The sequence below is a fragment of the Tamandua tetradactyla genome, chromosome 14 (assembly GCF_023851605.1).
Source record: "Tamandua tetradactyla isolate mTamTet1 chromosome 14, mTamTet1.pri, whole genome shotgun sequence".
Lineage (NCBI taxonomy): Eukaryota > Metazoa > Chordata > Mammalia > Pilosa > Myrmecophagidae > Tamandua > Tamandua tetradactyla.
In genome coordinates, this window is record NC_135340.1 from 54630821 (window position 1) to 54643658 (window position 12838).

The following is a 12838-nucleotide window of genomic DNA, read 5'->3' on the forward strand; positions in this document are numbered from 1 at the left end:
TTGCTAAAATGAATGAAGTTCTGATATATGTGACAACATGGATGAACCTTGAGGACATCAGGCTGAGAAAAATAAGCCAGACATAAAAGGACATATATACGATCTCACTTATACGAAATAACTAGAATATACAAATTCATAGAGACAGAAATTAGAATACAGTTTACTAGGAGCAGGGGTAGGGATGTGGAATGGGTAATTATTGCATGAATTGCACACAGTGTTTAGGTTGATGGAAAAGTTAAGTAATGGATGGTGGCGAAGGTAGTACAACATAATGAATGTAATTAATTCCACTGAATTGTATATTGTTCATGATTAAAATGGGAAATTTTATGTTGTAAAAGTGCTACCTGAATAAAATTTTTAAAAACCATAAATCACTTGGATTTATTTATACCAGCAACAAACGAAATGTGACAAAATATGCTATTAAAAATAACATCAAACTGAATGCCACGTGGTTTCCTAGATTAGATCCTGGAACAGAAAAAGGATATTAGTGGGAAAACTGGTGAAATCCAAATAAAGTCTGTATTTTAATTAATATTAATTTACCAATATTAATTTCTTAGCTTTGTTAGATGCACCAAGATTTTGTAAAATGTTGATGTTAGGGAAACTTGAGTAAGAACTATGCAGACAACTGTACCAATTTTATAGCTTTTCTGTAATTCAAAAATTCATTCAAAATAAAAAGTTAAAAAATATATATAAAATAGCATGATTTTATGTTAGTAAAAGTTCAAAAGCAGGCAAAACTACTTTGTTGGGGAATTCATAATAGATGGTAACACTATAAAGAAAAGCCAGGACATGATTGCCATAAAAGTCAGAGTAATGGTTATCTCTGGGAGTGGAAGGAGGAAGGGAGTTGTATGGAAAAATGATACAAGGTGAGATTCTAATATCCTGGCAATGTTCTATTCCTTTTTTTTTTTTACATGGGCAGGCACGGGGAATCGAACCCGGGTCCTCTGGCATGGCAGGCAAGCATTCTTGCCTGCTGAACCACCGTGGCCCATGTTCTATTTCTTGAACTGGGTGTTCACTTTATATTTTTTATTTAAACGGTACCTTTTTAGTTTTTTAAACTTTTATGTAAATTTCACAATTAAAAATTTTTTTAAAAATTCCCTGTTATTGCTCATTTGTTCCTCTAAGTCTTCCTGGAAAGTTCTGTTACCACACTCACCTGGAAATTACTACAAATTAGTTTCGTAATTGAGATTTCGTAAGATGCTAGATCAAAATGCTTTACTGATAGCCCAGTCTAGAATATCTACAACTTTTCTGCTCTTGTTCCTGGAATTCTTAATCCAAAAACTCCCCAGAAAACCACTTACGCCGATCTGGCAAGGTCCACTATTTATAATCCATTACTGCAGTTCATTAGTCAGAATTCCTTCATTCTCTAGAGGCTTCCACATTTTTTTTTCTTTTTAAATATCTATTCCATTATTTTATTAAATGTTGAGATCATAGTTGCATGATGGTGATTTCCAGAAACATTTTTTGAAATTCATGCTTTGTTTCCTCATTCTTTCCTAATTCCTACTGCTCAGCACCTGCTGTGTATATGAAGCTATACGAAAAGAAAAATGACACACTGTTGAGATTTCAGAAAAATAACAATAAATGGAATACTGAACTTAGGTCATGTAATGAGAAGCACTACTGTTGAACGATGCTTTGATATCTTTCTTTCTATGTAAAACATTAGCAGTGTATCATATATTACTAATGGTCACATTTCATCATGAATGGGCATATTATTTTTCTCTTTCTGAAAGGAGTTTTCAATATGCATTCAACTTTTCGGTCATCTGCCTGATTTTAATTTCCTAATTCCTCCTTGGTTGCGTTTCTTCTAATCCTCTGTCTAGGATATCAATCAAAAGACCACATCCTTTCCTACACTTAAAATAACTCACTAATATACTTTTCCCCCAAATATCAATATTGTAAGTTGTTCTCACCAAATTCAAACTGCACCAACTGCACCTTTGAAAACAGGGTTTCTCTTATATCTTCACAGATAATACAACATAAATACATACAATATAATTTCTTCTCTCTGGGAGAAACCAAAGATATTGTGGTAAGCACTATATGTGCCTACTTATGACATATATCTCCTTCAGAAATTATGTGGCATACTCCCGTATAAGTCAGGATCTAACCAGGAAAAAGGAATAAACTCTACTTGAAACAGAGGAAATTTAATGCAGGAAATTAATTACACAGGTCATGGAGGACATGAGAAACCAACAATGTATGATGAAGCAGTTCAGGGATTATCAACAGCAGGAAGACTCCACTATCCCTAAACTGGAAGAACAAAGAGAAGAAGGGGTGTTTCTGGGGCTCAGCATGCAGGATCACCCTGCAGAAGCTGAAGCCATTACAGTCCTGGTTGGCTGATAACAGAGCCATGGAGGAGATGAAGCGAGGGCAGATACTATCCAGGGCAGAGAGAAGAAAGGAGAAAGACATTACTTCTCTCTCCCTCTAATCTCTTGCCAGTGCTTTCAATTAGCCAAACACAGCTAAAGCAGAAGAAAGAGGGGAAGGGCAAGAAATGGAGAGAATAGGGAGAAAAGAAGATTCATTCAGAGGAGTTACAAAACTTGCACCTAAATAATCAAAGGGTTATAACCTGGGGAAGAACAATTAAGCAGACCATCTTTTAAAAAAAGGGACATTATGCCTTGTGAAGTGATCTTGGGATCTATAATTATGTAAATATTGTTGAAACATTAAAAATAGAATGTTTTTGTACACATTCTATATGATGTCATTAAAAGCCATAGAAAAATATCAATGGTAGAAGCTAGATAATGACTATGTGGGTGTTCTCTGTAAAGCTTTTTTTTTTTTCCTTTGCTGTATGTTTGAAATCTTCCTTAATAAAATGTTAGGGAAAAAAGGCTACTGAACAGAAAAACAAAAAGTATTGGCAAAGTCCCTTGAGGGATGGGAGAAAAATTATGGAACTATTAAACTTTACCACCAGGGAAACCTCAGATATTGTGTCAAACATTAGGGACACCCAAATCAACAGGCCAAGACCTTGATCTTGAGGCTTGCTCTTGTGAAGCTTATGTATGTAGTGCAGAAGCTTAGCCTACCTATAGGTATGCCAAAGAGACACCTCCAGACCTCTTTCGTTGCTCAGATGTGGCTTCTCTCTCTCTAAGCCCAACTCTGCAAGTGAAACCATTGTCCTCCCCGCTATGTGGGATATGAAAACCAGGTATGAAAGACTCCCTGGAGGCATGGGAGATGACTCTCAGGGATGTCCCTGGCTCTGGTACTATGGGATCAACAATGCCATCCTGACCAAAAGGGGGAAAAGAAGTGTAACAAATAAGGTATCAGTGTCTGAGAGAGTTCAAATAGAGTCGAGAGGCTACACTGGAGATCACGTTTATACATGCTTCAGTTAGACACTGCTACCTATCATAACTTGCCAACCCCCAATCAAAACCGTTCCTGTTAATTCTAAAGAATACCTAGGGCATTATAATAAGATTCTACAAAGGTTCCATGCACTAGCATAACCTTCCAGAAACCTACAACCTCCAGATTGGTCCCTGGACTAGATAAGACCTGAAATGCAGAGAGGCTATCCTTTCCAGAACTAGTTCCTTCCTCCTATCCCATAATATTGACAGCCCCTTCCAACATGAAAAAGTTAGAATGGGCATAGCCCAAATACCCCTAAAGAGTAGGAGAAAGATCAAAGGCGATAGTGGAGTTATACAAAGAAGGTTGGGTATAACAAATGAGTAGGAGCGCTGAATCATTATATTGATATTTCTTTTAGTCTCCAGTACCTTACAGTAACTAGAAATAAAAACCTAAAATTGTGGAATTGCAACCCATACCAAATTCTGAAATCTGTTCTACAACTAATAGTTGTTATGTACTTTGAAATTTATTGCTTTTTTTGGGGGGGGGGCTGGGGCTGTGAGGCTGCCAGCATTCTGGGGGCTCACGGTCCAAGAGCACTCAGTGTAGACAGTGCCTCTTCCTCTCTGCCACCCATGACACAGCTGGGACACAGCAGCCACAGCTGCAATGCCTGCAGGGGCAGGGAATTTATTGCTTTTATGTATAAATGTTATTTAAAGAGAAGGAGGAGCATAACAGAGAAGATAGAATTTAATAAATGAGTATGAATCATTATATTGATATTTCTGTTGGGATCCAATGTCTTGGAGCAACCAGAAGAAAAAAATGAAAAATCGTATAACTGTAACCCATACAAAACTTTAAAATCTGACTATAACTGTTAAAATGTACTTGGAAACTGATTGCTTTTTTGTATATATATTTCAGAATTAAAAAAAAAAAAGCATTTAAAAAAAGGCTACTGAAGGCAGCAAGATGTGAGATCCATGAAGTGGGCTCATCTGTTCCCAGGTGTGTTAACTGGTCATTACTGGGTAACAATTTATCCCAAAACTTACAGTTTAAAGCAAAAAAAAAAAAAAATTACCTCACAGTTTTAGGGTCAGGGATCAAAGAGCAGTTTAGTTGTGTGGTTCTGGTTCAGGGTCTCTCATGAAGTTTCAATCAAGCTGTTAGCTGGGGTGGCAGTCATCTGAAAGCTTGACTGGGGAGTATCCACTTTTAAACTCACTGATTTGGTTGCTGGCAGAACACAGTCCCTCACAGACTTGTGGTTCATGTTCTCAGTTCTTTGCCAGGTGACCTCAGTATTCTCACGACATGGCAGGTGATTTCCCCCAGAGCAAGTGATCCAAGAGCGAGAGCACACCCAAGAAACAAGACAGTAAAAAAACTTTCAGTAAAAATAGAAATACGTGCTAAGATTCTGGGGAGATGGCAGTAGTGGTGGGGGTGGCAAAGATCTTTTTAGATCTTTCCAAATCCCCATGTAAAACAGAATAACTAGATAGCAAACTCAAAACTCCTGTACAATATGTATGACAAAACTAGGTGACAAAGTGTCCCATAAACTTGAACTTATAAGCAGGTGGAGACAAAACTACCCAGAACTAGATATCCACGCAGGGGGGAAGAAAAATGGAAGGGGTAGCAATGGGAAATCAGACAGACCTAACAAAAAACCCAAAATAGTAAACAGATATTTGCTAAAAGATGCGAAGGGTCAATTTGAGAACAACGGTTGAAACTGAGAAGGTTTTTAATGATTGCATTAGAAGGGTCCACAGCTTCTTTACACAGCTTCGAAGAGCCAAATTTTTATGAACTCTGGAAAATGACCAACCATGACTGCCTTCCAGAATAGGGTTCCAGAATGAGGATAAACTTCTTGGAATGAAATAAAAATTCAGGGGTGTGCAATGGTGGCACAGTGGCAGAGTTCTTGCATGCCACACCGGAGACCTGGGTTCAATTCCCGGTGCCTGCCCATGTCAAAAAAAAAAAATTTCAGTAGGGCAGGAGCAACAATGAAGTTGGAAAGAGATGCTTCAGATAAAAGTGAGGGAAGGAAACAGAATCAGGAAATCTTAGGAAGCAAATGCCATAGTTTTTTGTTTTTGTTTTTAATTTATTTATTAATTAAAAAATAAAGAAACAACATACATAATCAGTAATTCACAATATCATCACTTAGTTGCATATTCATAATTTCTTAGAACATTTGTATTAATTCAGAAAAAGAAATAAAATGAACACAGGAAAGAAAAAAAAAAAAGATTATACCTACGATACCCCTTACCCCTCACTTGCATTGATCACTAGCATTTCAAACTAAATTTATTTTAGCATTTGTTCCCCCTATTATTTATTTTTATTCCATATGTTCTATTCGTCTGTTGACAAGGTAGATAAAAGGAGCATCAGACACAAGGTTTTCACAATCACACAGTCACACTGTGACAGCTGTATCATTATTCAATCATCCTCAAGAAACATGGCTACTGGAACACAGCTCTACATTTTCAGGCAGTTCCCTCCAGCCTCTCCATTACATCTTGAATAACAAGATGATATCTACTTGATGCATAAGAATAACCTCCAGGATAACCTCTCGACTCTGTTTGGAATCTCTCAGCCATTGACACTTTGTCTCATTTCCCTCTTCCCCCTTTTGGTCGAGAAGGTTTTCTCAATCCCTTGATGCTGAGTCTCCGCTCATTCCAAGATCTCTGTCCCACGTTGCCAGGAAGGTCCACATCCCTGGGAGTCATGTCCCAAGTAGAGAGGGGTAGGGTAGTGAGACTATTCGCTGTGTTGAAACTGCCATAGTTTTAACACTACACAAAATCAACAAAACAGGGAGCCGTTTGAAGTTAGAAAATTAATTGAACGTGCCTCTTTCCAAAATTTTTAAGAAAATTAATTTTACATAAATATGAGCAAGGGAAAAGTGCACAGATCAAATCCCGTACATATTTACTATAAGAAAAAAGATTTAGGAGCAGAAAAACATCTAAATGAAAGCATGCCTGAGTGACATGTCAAAAAACAAGATCAACACTCCAAAAAGCATTAAGAAAATTATACAAGATATGAAAGAACATAAATCAGAATTAGAAATATTCAGAAGTGTTGTGACAGAATCCACTAAGGAATTAGAAATACAATAGAAAAAAATCATTTTAGAAATAAGGACTAAACTAGAAGGAACACAAAGGAAAAAAACACAAGAAATGATGTATTAAAAGAAAATGAATTGGAGGAACATTTTTCAAAAAAAAGGAAATGAAAAAAATAAAAAGATTCAAAGAGACAAATATTGAAGACAGGCAAAGAATTTCAAAAACGTAGTTTATAAGAGTCCCAAAGAAAAGAAACAAAGCAAGGGAAGAGAACAAATATTAAAAATAAATTTCACAATATCCTTCCTTAAATTTAAATACAAACTACCTATTTTGAGGCCCTGATCAAGATAGCAGGGTGAGAAACTTCAGGGCTCCATCCCCCGACAGATGCTTTAAAAAAAACCAAGAACTGGTAGAAACAAAGCTTTCACAAAGCTCCAGAAAACAGGAGTGCAGTAATAGGAAGAGTGTGGAATCAAGATAATGGTCATTTAAAAGTCGTGAGATCTTGGGGACCCTAGCTGGTCCCTCCCACATTTCCGTTACTGATTCCAAACACAGCTGTCCTGCTCTCCCAGTATGGATCCCTGGTCCCTATTCGAGAGAGAGCAGAGTAACCCTTGTGCACATCCAGGGAGCATGTCTGTCTAACCCAATCTGTCTGGTAGTAGTCTGAGGACTCACTGTCTCAGAACTGCATACGGAAGGCAGTTCACAGCATTCTCCTGCAGAACACCCTGGGAGAGTAGTTAACTGATCACCTTGGGATTGCTGGCAATAGGTCATATAGTGCAGTGCCCAGGAACTTGAGGAAACTGTCTCCTAGGGAAGAAAGCCATTTGTATCTGAGTGTAAATAGAGGAATTCCTAGGGCCAAACACATGCCCAAATCCAGAAGCATGCCCAGAAAGGATCAGGGAAACCCCTACACTTTGGCCTGGAGCTATTCTCTAAAATCACTGCATACATAAGCCCTGAAGGAGAACACTTGCATAGATCAATCTATAAAGACAGGGAAAGGTGTTCTCCTCTTCCTCCTCCTCCTCCTCCTCCTCCTCCTTTTTTGTTAGCTCCTGCCATTCAAGAGAAGCTCTGCCATAATACTAGCTTGATACAAGCTTAAGGAACATACACTTCAGACTCCAAATGCATGCAATAATACATTAAAATAACAAAATGTCCAGGTTTCAGACCAAAAGGAGAGATGTTTATTTGGTGCAAGATTTATATTTTGGTTTTCTCATTACTTAATTTAACTTGTATGGTCAGTTTAGTTGAACACCATAAGTACATGGAATCTTGAATAGGGCATAAGATCTTGTTGGTTTGCCCTGATTAGTGTGATGCCCTGATATATCCCAGAGTAATTTGGGCAGTGAATAAAAAAGTATTTGTGCGGGCCACAGTGGCTCAGCAGGCAGAGTTTTGGCCTGCCATGCTGGAGATCGGGGTTTGATTCCCAGTGCCTGTCCAGGCAAAGAAAGAAAAAAAAGAACATAGTTTTTTTAAAAAATAAAAAAAAAGTACTTGGAAAGTCCCCTTGTGGGACTGGCAAGAAATGTTCAACTCCCCCATTTGGAGAATTCCTGATACTCTCACAAGCAGTGGGGACAACCTATTCAATAGGCTGAGCCTTGGATCTTGGGGTTTGCCTCTATGAAACTTATTTCTGCCAAGGAGAAGCTGTGCCTACGTAAAATTATAACTAAGAGTCACCCCCCGAGAATTTATTTTGTTGCTCAGATGCAGCCACTCTCTCTAAGCCAATTCAGCACGTGAACTTACTGCCCTCCCCGCTATGTGGTACATGACTCCTAGGGGTGTAAATCTCACTGGCAACATGAGAGAGAACTCCTGGGAAGAGCCAGGATCAGGCATCATGGGAACGAGAAAGCCTTCTTGACCAAAAAGGGGAAGAGAGAAATAAGATAAAATAAAATTTCAGTGGCTGAGAGATTTCAAACCAAGTCAAGAAGTTATCCTGGAGGTTATTCTTATGCATTATATAGATAGCCCTCTTTAGTTTATGGTGTATTGGAGTGGCTGAAGGGAAGTACCTGAAACTGGTGAGCTGTGTTCTAGTAGCCTTGATTCTTTTATATTTTATTTTTTTATTGACAAAACTTAACATACAAATATACAAACATTCTTAACATACAAACATTCCATACATGGCATACAATCAATGGGTTACAATATCATCACATAGTTGTGCATTCATCACCATGATCATTTTTTAGAACATTTGCATCTCACCAGAAAAAGAAATAGAAAAGAAAAAACTCATACATACCATACCCCTTACCCCTCTCTCTCTTTGATGGTAGTATTTCCATCTACTCAATTTATTTGAACCTTTGTCCCCCCTATTATTTGTTTATTTTTTTATCCATATTTTTTAGTCATCTGTCTATACCCTGGATAAAAAGGACCATCAGACACACTGTAAAAGCTATGTCATTATACAATCATCTTCAAAAAACAAGAGTAGATATGAGTATTTATAACTACTTTTTACTTCCTACCAGATTTAAAAGGCAAATGCACAAAATTCATGATAAATCAATGGTTTTAGACTCATAATGTATAAATATGTACTTTGTGAAAAGAACTATATCAAGGCAGGGGAAGGAGGGGCGTAAGACCATACTTTACTGTATGTTATTGAAGTTAAATTGGTGTCAAAACAAACAAGATTGTTATAGATTTAGGATGTTAAAATAAACACCAGGGTAACATCAAAGAAAATATCAGAGAATATGCAAACTCATAGAGATAGCAGTAGAGTACAGGCTACCAGTGGTCGGAAAGAGGGGCAATGGGAAGTTAATGCAAAATGCGCATAGGCATTCTGTTTGGGGTGAGGGAATGTTTTTGTCATGGATAGTGGTGAGGGCACTGCCACATTGTGAATGTGTTTAATCCCACTGAATGGTATGCTTGGGAGGGGTTGGGATGAGAAGATTTATGTTGTATATGTTTCCACATTTAAAAGAAAAAAGAAAGAATAAGCAGCAAAAGAGAAATGACAAATGCAATAATGATACCAAATGGAATCTAAGAATGGAGAAGAAAAGGCTCAAAAGGACATTACTGGGAAATAAAAAAAAATTGGAATGTAGAATGCAAGCTTTATATCAATGTTAAATTTCTTGGACTTGATACCTGCACTTTAGGTGATTACGTAAGTGAATGTTCTTGTTCCCAGGAAATGTACATGGAAGTATTATGTGTTCAAGGGTATGATGTGTGCAACCTTTTCTCAAAAGTTCAAAAGATAGATAGCTATATGACTGACATATATAGAAATGTTGCAAAATGTTAAAATTGGTGGATCTGAGCATCTGCAGGGTGGTGGTGGCATGTTGGAAATCTCTGTATGGGGTTTGTACATTCTTGCAAATGTCCTGAAAGTTTGAAATTATTTCAAAATAAAAATATTTTTTTAAAAACTACGAATTGAAAGAGTATACTGTGTAATCTGAAAACAGTGATCCAGAATGACCAATACTAAAACATAATCTAATAAAAGTTTTTTTGCCTTTAAAGAAAACTTAAAAAATCCTTTGGGCATCTAGGTAAGAAGACTATACAGCTTATAAATTTAGGGGAAAAATTGATTATATCTGACTTTTACAGCAACATTTTGTGCCAAAAAAAATGGAAATTTTTAAGATACTCAGGGAGAGAATACATGTATCAAGGATTTTATATCCAGCAAAATGGACTTTAAATGTAAAGGACACAGATAAATTGTTTTCATCATGCAAGAACTCAGGAAACATTGTTCCCATGAAGCTCTCTTAATCAATCTATCAGAGGAAGAGCTTCAAACAATTAAAATGTCTAGAAAATCACTGATATAAAAACTTGTCAGAAATATTAGTATGCAAAAGCTACATAATCTGGCAATGTAGATATACAATCATTTAAATATGGGGACAACATATGTAGAAGAAAATTCTTTAGCTGTTTTCAGTAATCATAATTGGTGGTGGTAGTGATACAAGTATGATTATGAGATATCTGTATGTGTAAAGTGGATAAGCTAAATGAGTTTTTATAGGACATCTAGTTCTAACATCCTCTATGGCCTTAAGAACCAGATTTCTTGCTGTGTAAGAGATGTGCAATATAAAAGTAATTAAGTTAAAAAACACCACAGTTCTGAATTTGAATGAGAAATATCAGTATGGACTCATAAAGCGTTTTCTCTTTTTTTCCTTGCTTTGTCCACTGAAAAGGCCTATGAACAACGACCAATCTAGTAGCAATGCATATCTCTAGAGTTTAGATTATGATTTTAAAATGCCATTTCCCATAAAAAGAAACCAGAGTTTCTTGGAAAAATGACTGATTCTAATTCTGGGGCAGGAAATTAGCAGGATGATACTAGATCATCTTTACATGTCAGATAGTGAGAAAACTATTAAGATTACTAGGGTTATGTTAAAGGACTCAGAAGCCCCCCATGGGTCAAAGATGGGACAATGTGAATTTCAATCAGGATAAGGATTGCAGTGGATTGAAACCTATTCAGTATGTTTAAATCCATGAGTTAACAGTGATAATGACCAAAAAAACCAACTAATTGGCCACCTCTGAGAATGACATGAAATAATTCAGTAATTTGGAAAATGAATAAATAAAAAGAATCAAGCATTTAACTTGCTTTTCTTACATGAATTATTCCTCTGACTTTCTAAATAGTAGGTAAGTGGAGGCATCTCTTTATAAAATTAATCTAGCTAATAAATGAAAATAAAATAATAGAATATCACGATTGTGCAACCCCCATTGAACTAAAAGGATCTAAGCATTGAACCGAAGTGGCTACTAACATAAAAAGAAAGCAAAAACTAGACATTGTGTGCATCCTGATGAAAGAATACACAACCACCTATTAGTATTCCCAAAACAATTGAACATAAATTGTATCAAGTCTCTGGGTTCACAGGTGCACAGGTAGTTCAGTGGTTAGAATGCTTGTCTGTCATGTGGGAGATCCAGGTTCGATTCCTGAACCATGCACCCCCCAAAATAAATAAAGTCTCTGGGTTCAGCTGCCAATTTGCAGGAAATACAGAGGACAAGAGAATATGCTGAACTGTACTACGAGCATATACAATCTAGAATATGGAAAATTCTACAATTCAAAAGATGCTGGTTTATTTGATAGTTAAATTTTAAGGAAAAGAAAGCAATAGAAGGGAAATGTGTAGGTTGAGAGGCTGAAAAGACACATCAGGTTTAAAAATAGATAAAACTAAACCATATAATGTCTAGGGATATAAACTATATATCCTTGCACTGCCCACCCCATCCCCTCAAAAGATTCAACAAATGGTGCTGCAATAATGGGATAGCCACATGGGAAAAAAAACAAAATGTGACCCCCATCATACATAATACAAAAAAAAGTTAAACATACAATTATTATATGACCCAGTAATTCCACTCCTAGGTATATACTTGAGAAATGAAAACATGTCCACGCAAAATCTCGTATACAAATGCTCATAGCAGCATTATTCCTAAAAGCCAAAAAAGTGGAAACAACTAAAATGCCCATCAATTGATGAATGGATAACTAAAATGTTTTATGTCCACATACCACATGTAATATTATTCAAAAGTAAAAAGAAATGGAGCATATATGCCACAACATGGAAGACCCTTGAAAACATGCCAAGTGGAAAAAAGCCAGTGGCAAATGGCTATATTGTCTTTAATCCCATTTGTATTAACTGTCTGGACTGGTGACTGCTGAGGGTTATGTGGCAGGGTAGGTGGGAATGGAGGATTATTGACAGTTGATGCATTTGGCGTTTTTTTTAGTAGAGACAAAATGTTCTAAAATTAGATTGTGGTGATAGTTGTACAGCCTTGTGGATATACTAAAAAAAAGGAATTGCACACTTTAAATGGGTGAATTGTATGGTATGTGAATTACCAAAGCTATTAAAAATAAATTGTGGTTGATATATTTACAATGGCTATTCATTAAAACACAAGTGTATTACCTTTTGGATTATATGATACTATTCTCATTTTCTTCTTATTTGTCTGCTCCTTCTTGGTCTCTTGGTGTATTTCTTTCTCTTTACTCTCTCTTTAAAATGTGATTTTTCCCATTCCTTTTCTCTCGTACTCTGTACTCAACCCCTGGAAAATATCATACCTGTTTATGATTTCAACAACCATTTATACTCTGAATACTCCCAAATTTCTCTAGCTCAGATCCTTCTCTTGAATTCTGTTTCTACATATATCCAACTGCCTAATAAACATATCCA

General features: G+C 36.5%; 1 protein-coding gene and 1 non-coding gene across 2 annotated transcripts in view; both read right to left on the reverse strand.

Moving 5' to 3' along the window:
• The window catches only part of EXD1 (exonuclease 3'-5' domain containing 1), a 149525-nt gene that overhangs the window by 43142 nt on the left and 93545 nt on the right, over positions 1–12838 (reverse strand). The gene's annotated exons all lie outside the window — the stretch shown is intronic.
• Positions 3970–4100, reverse strand: LOC143656662 (small nucleolar RNA SNORA17). The gene has a single exon (XR_013162567.1). It is a non-coding gene; the product is annotated as a small nucleolar RNA SNORA17 (small nucleolar RNA).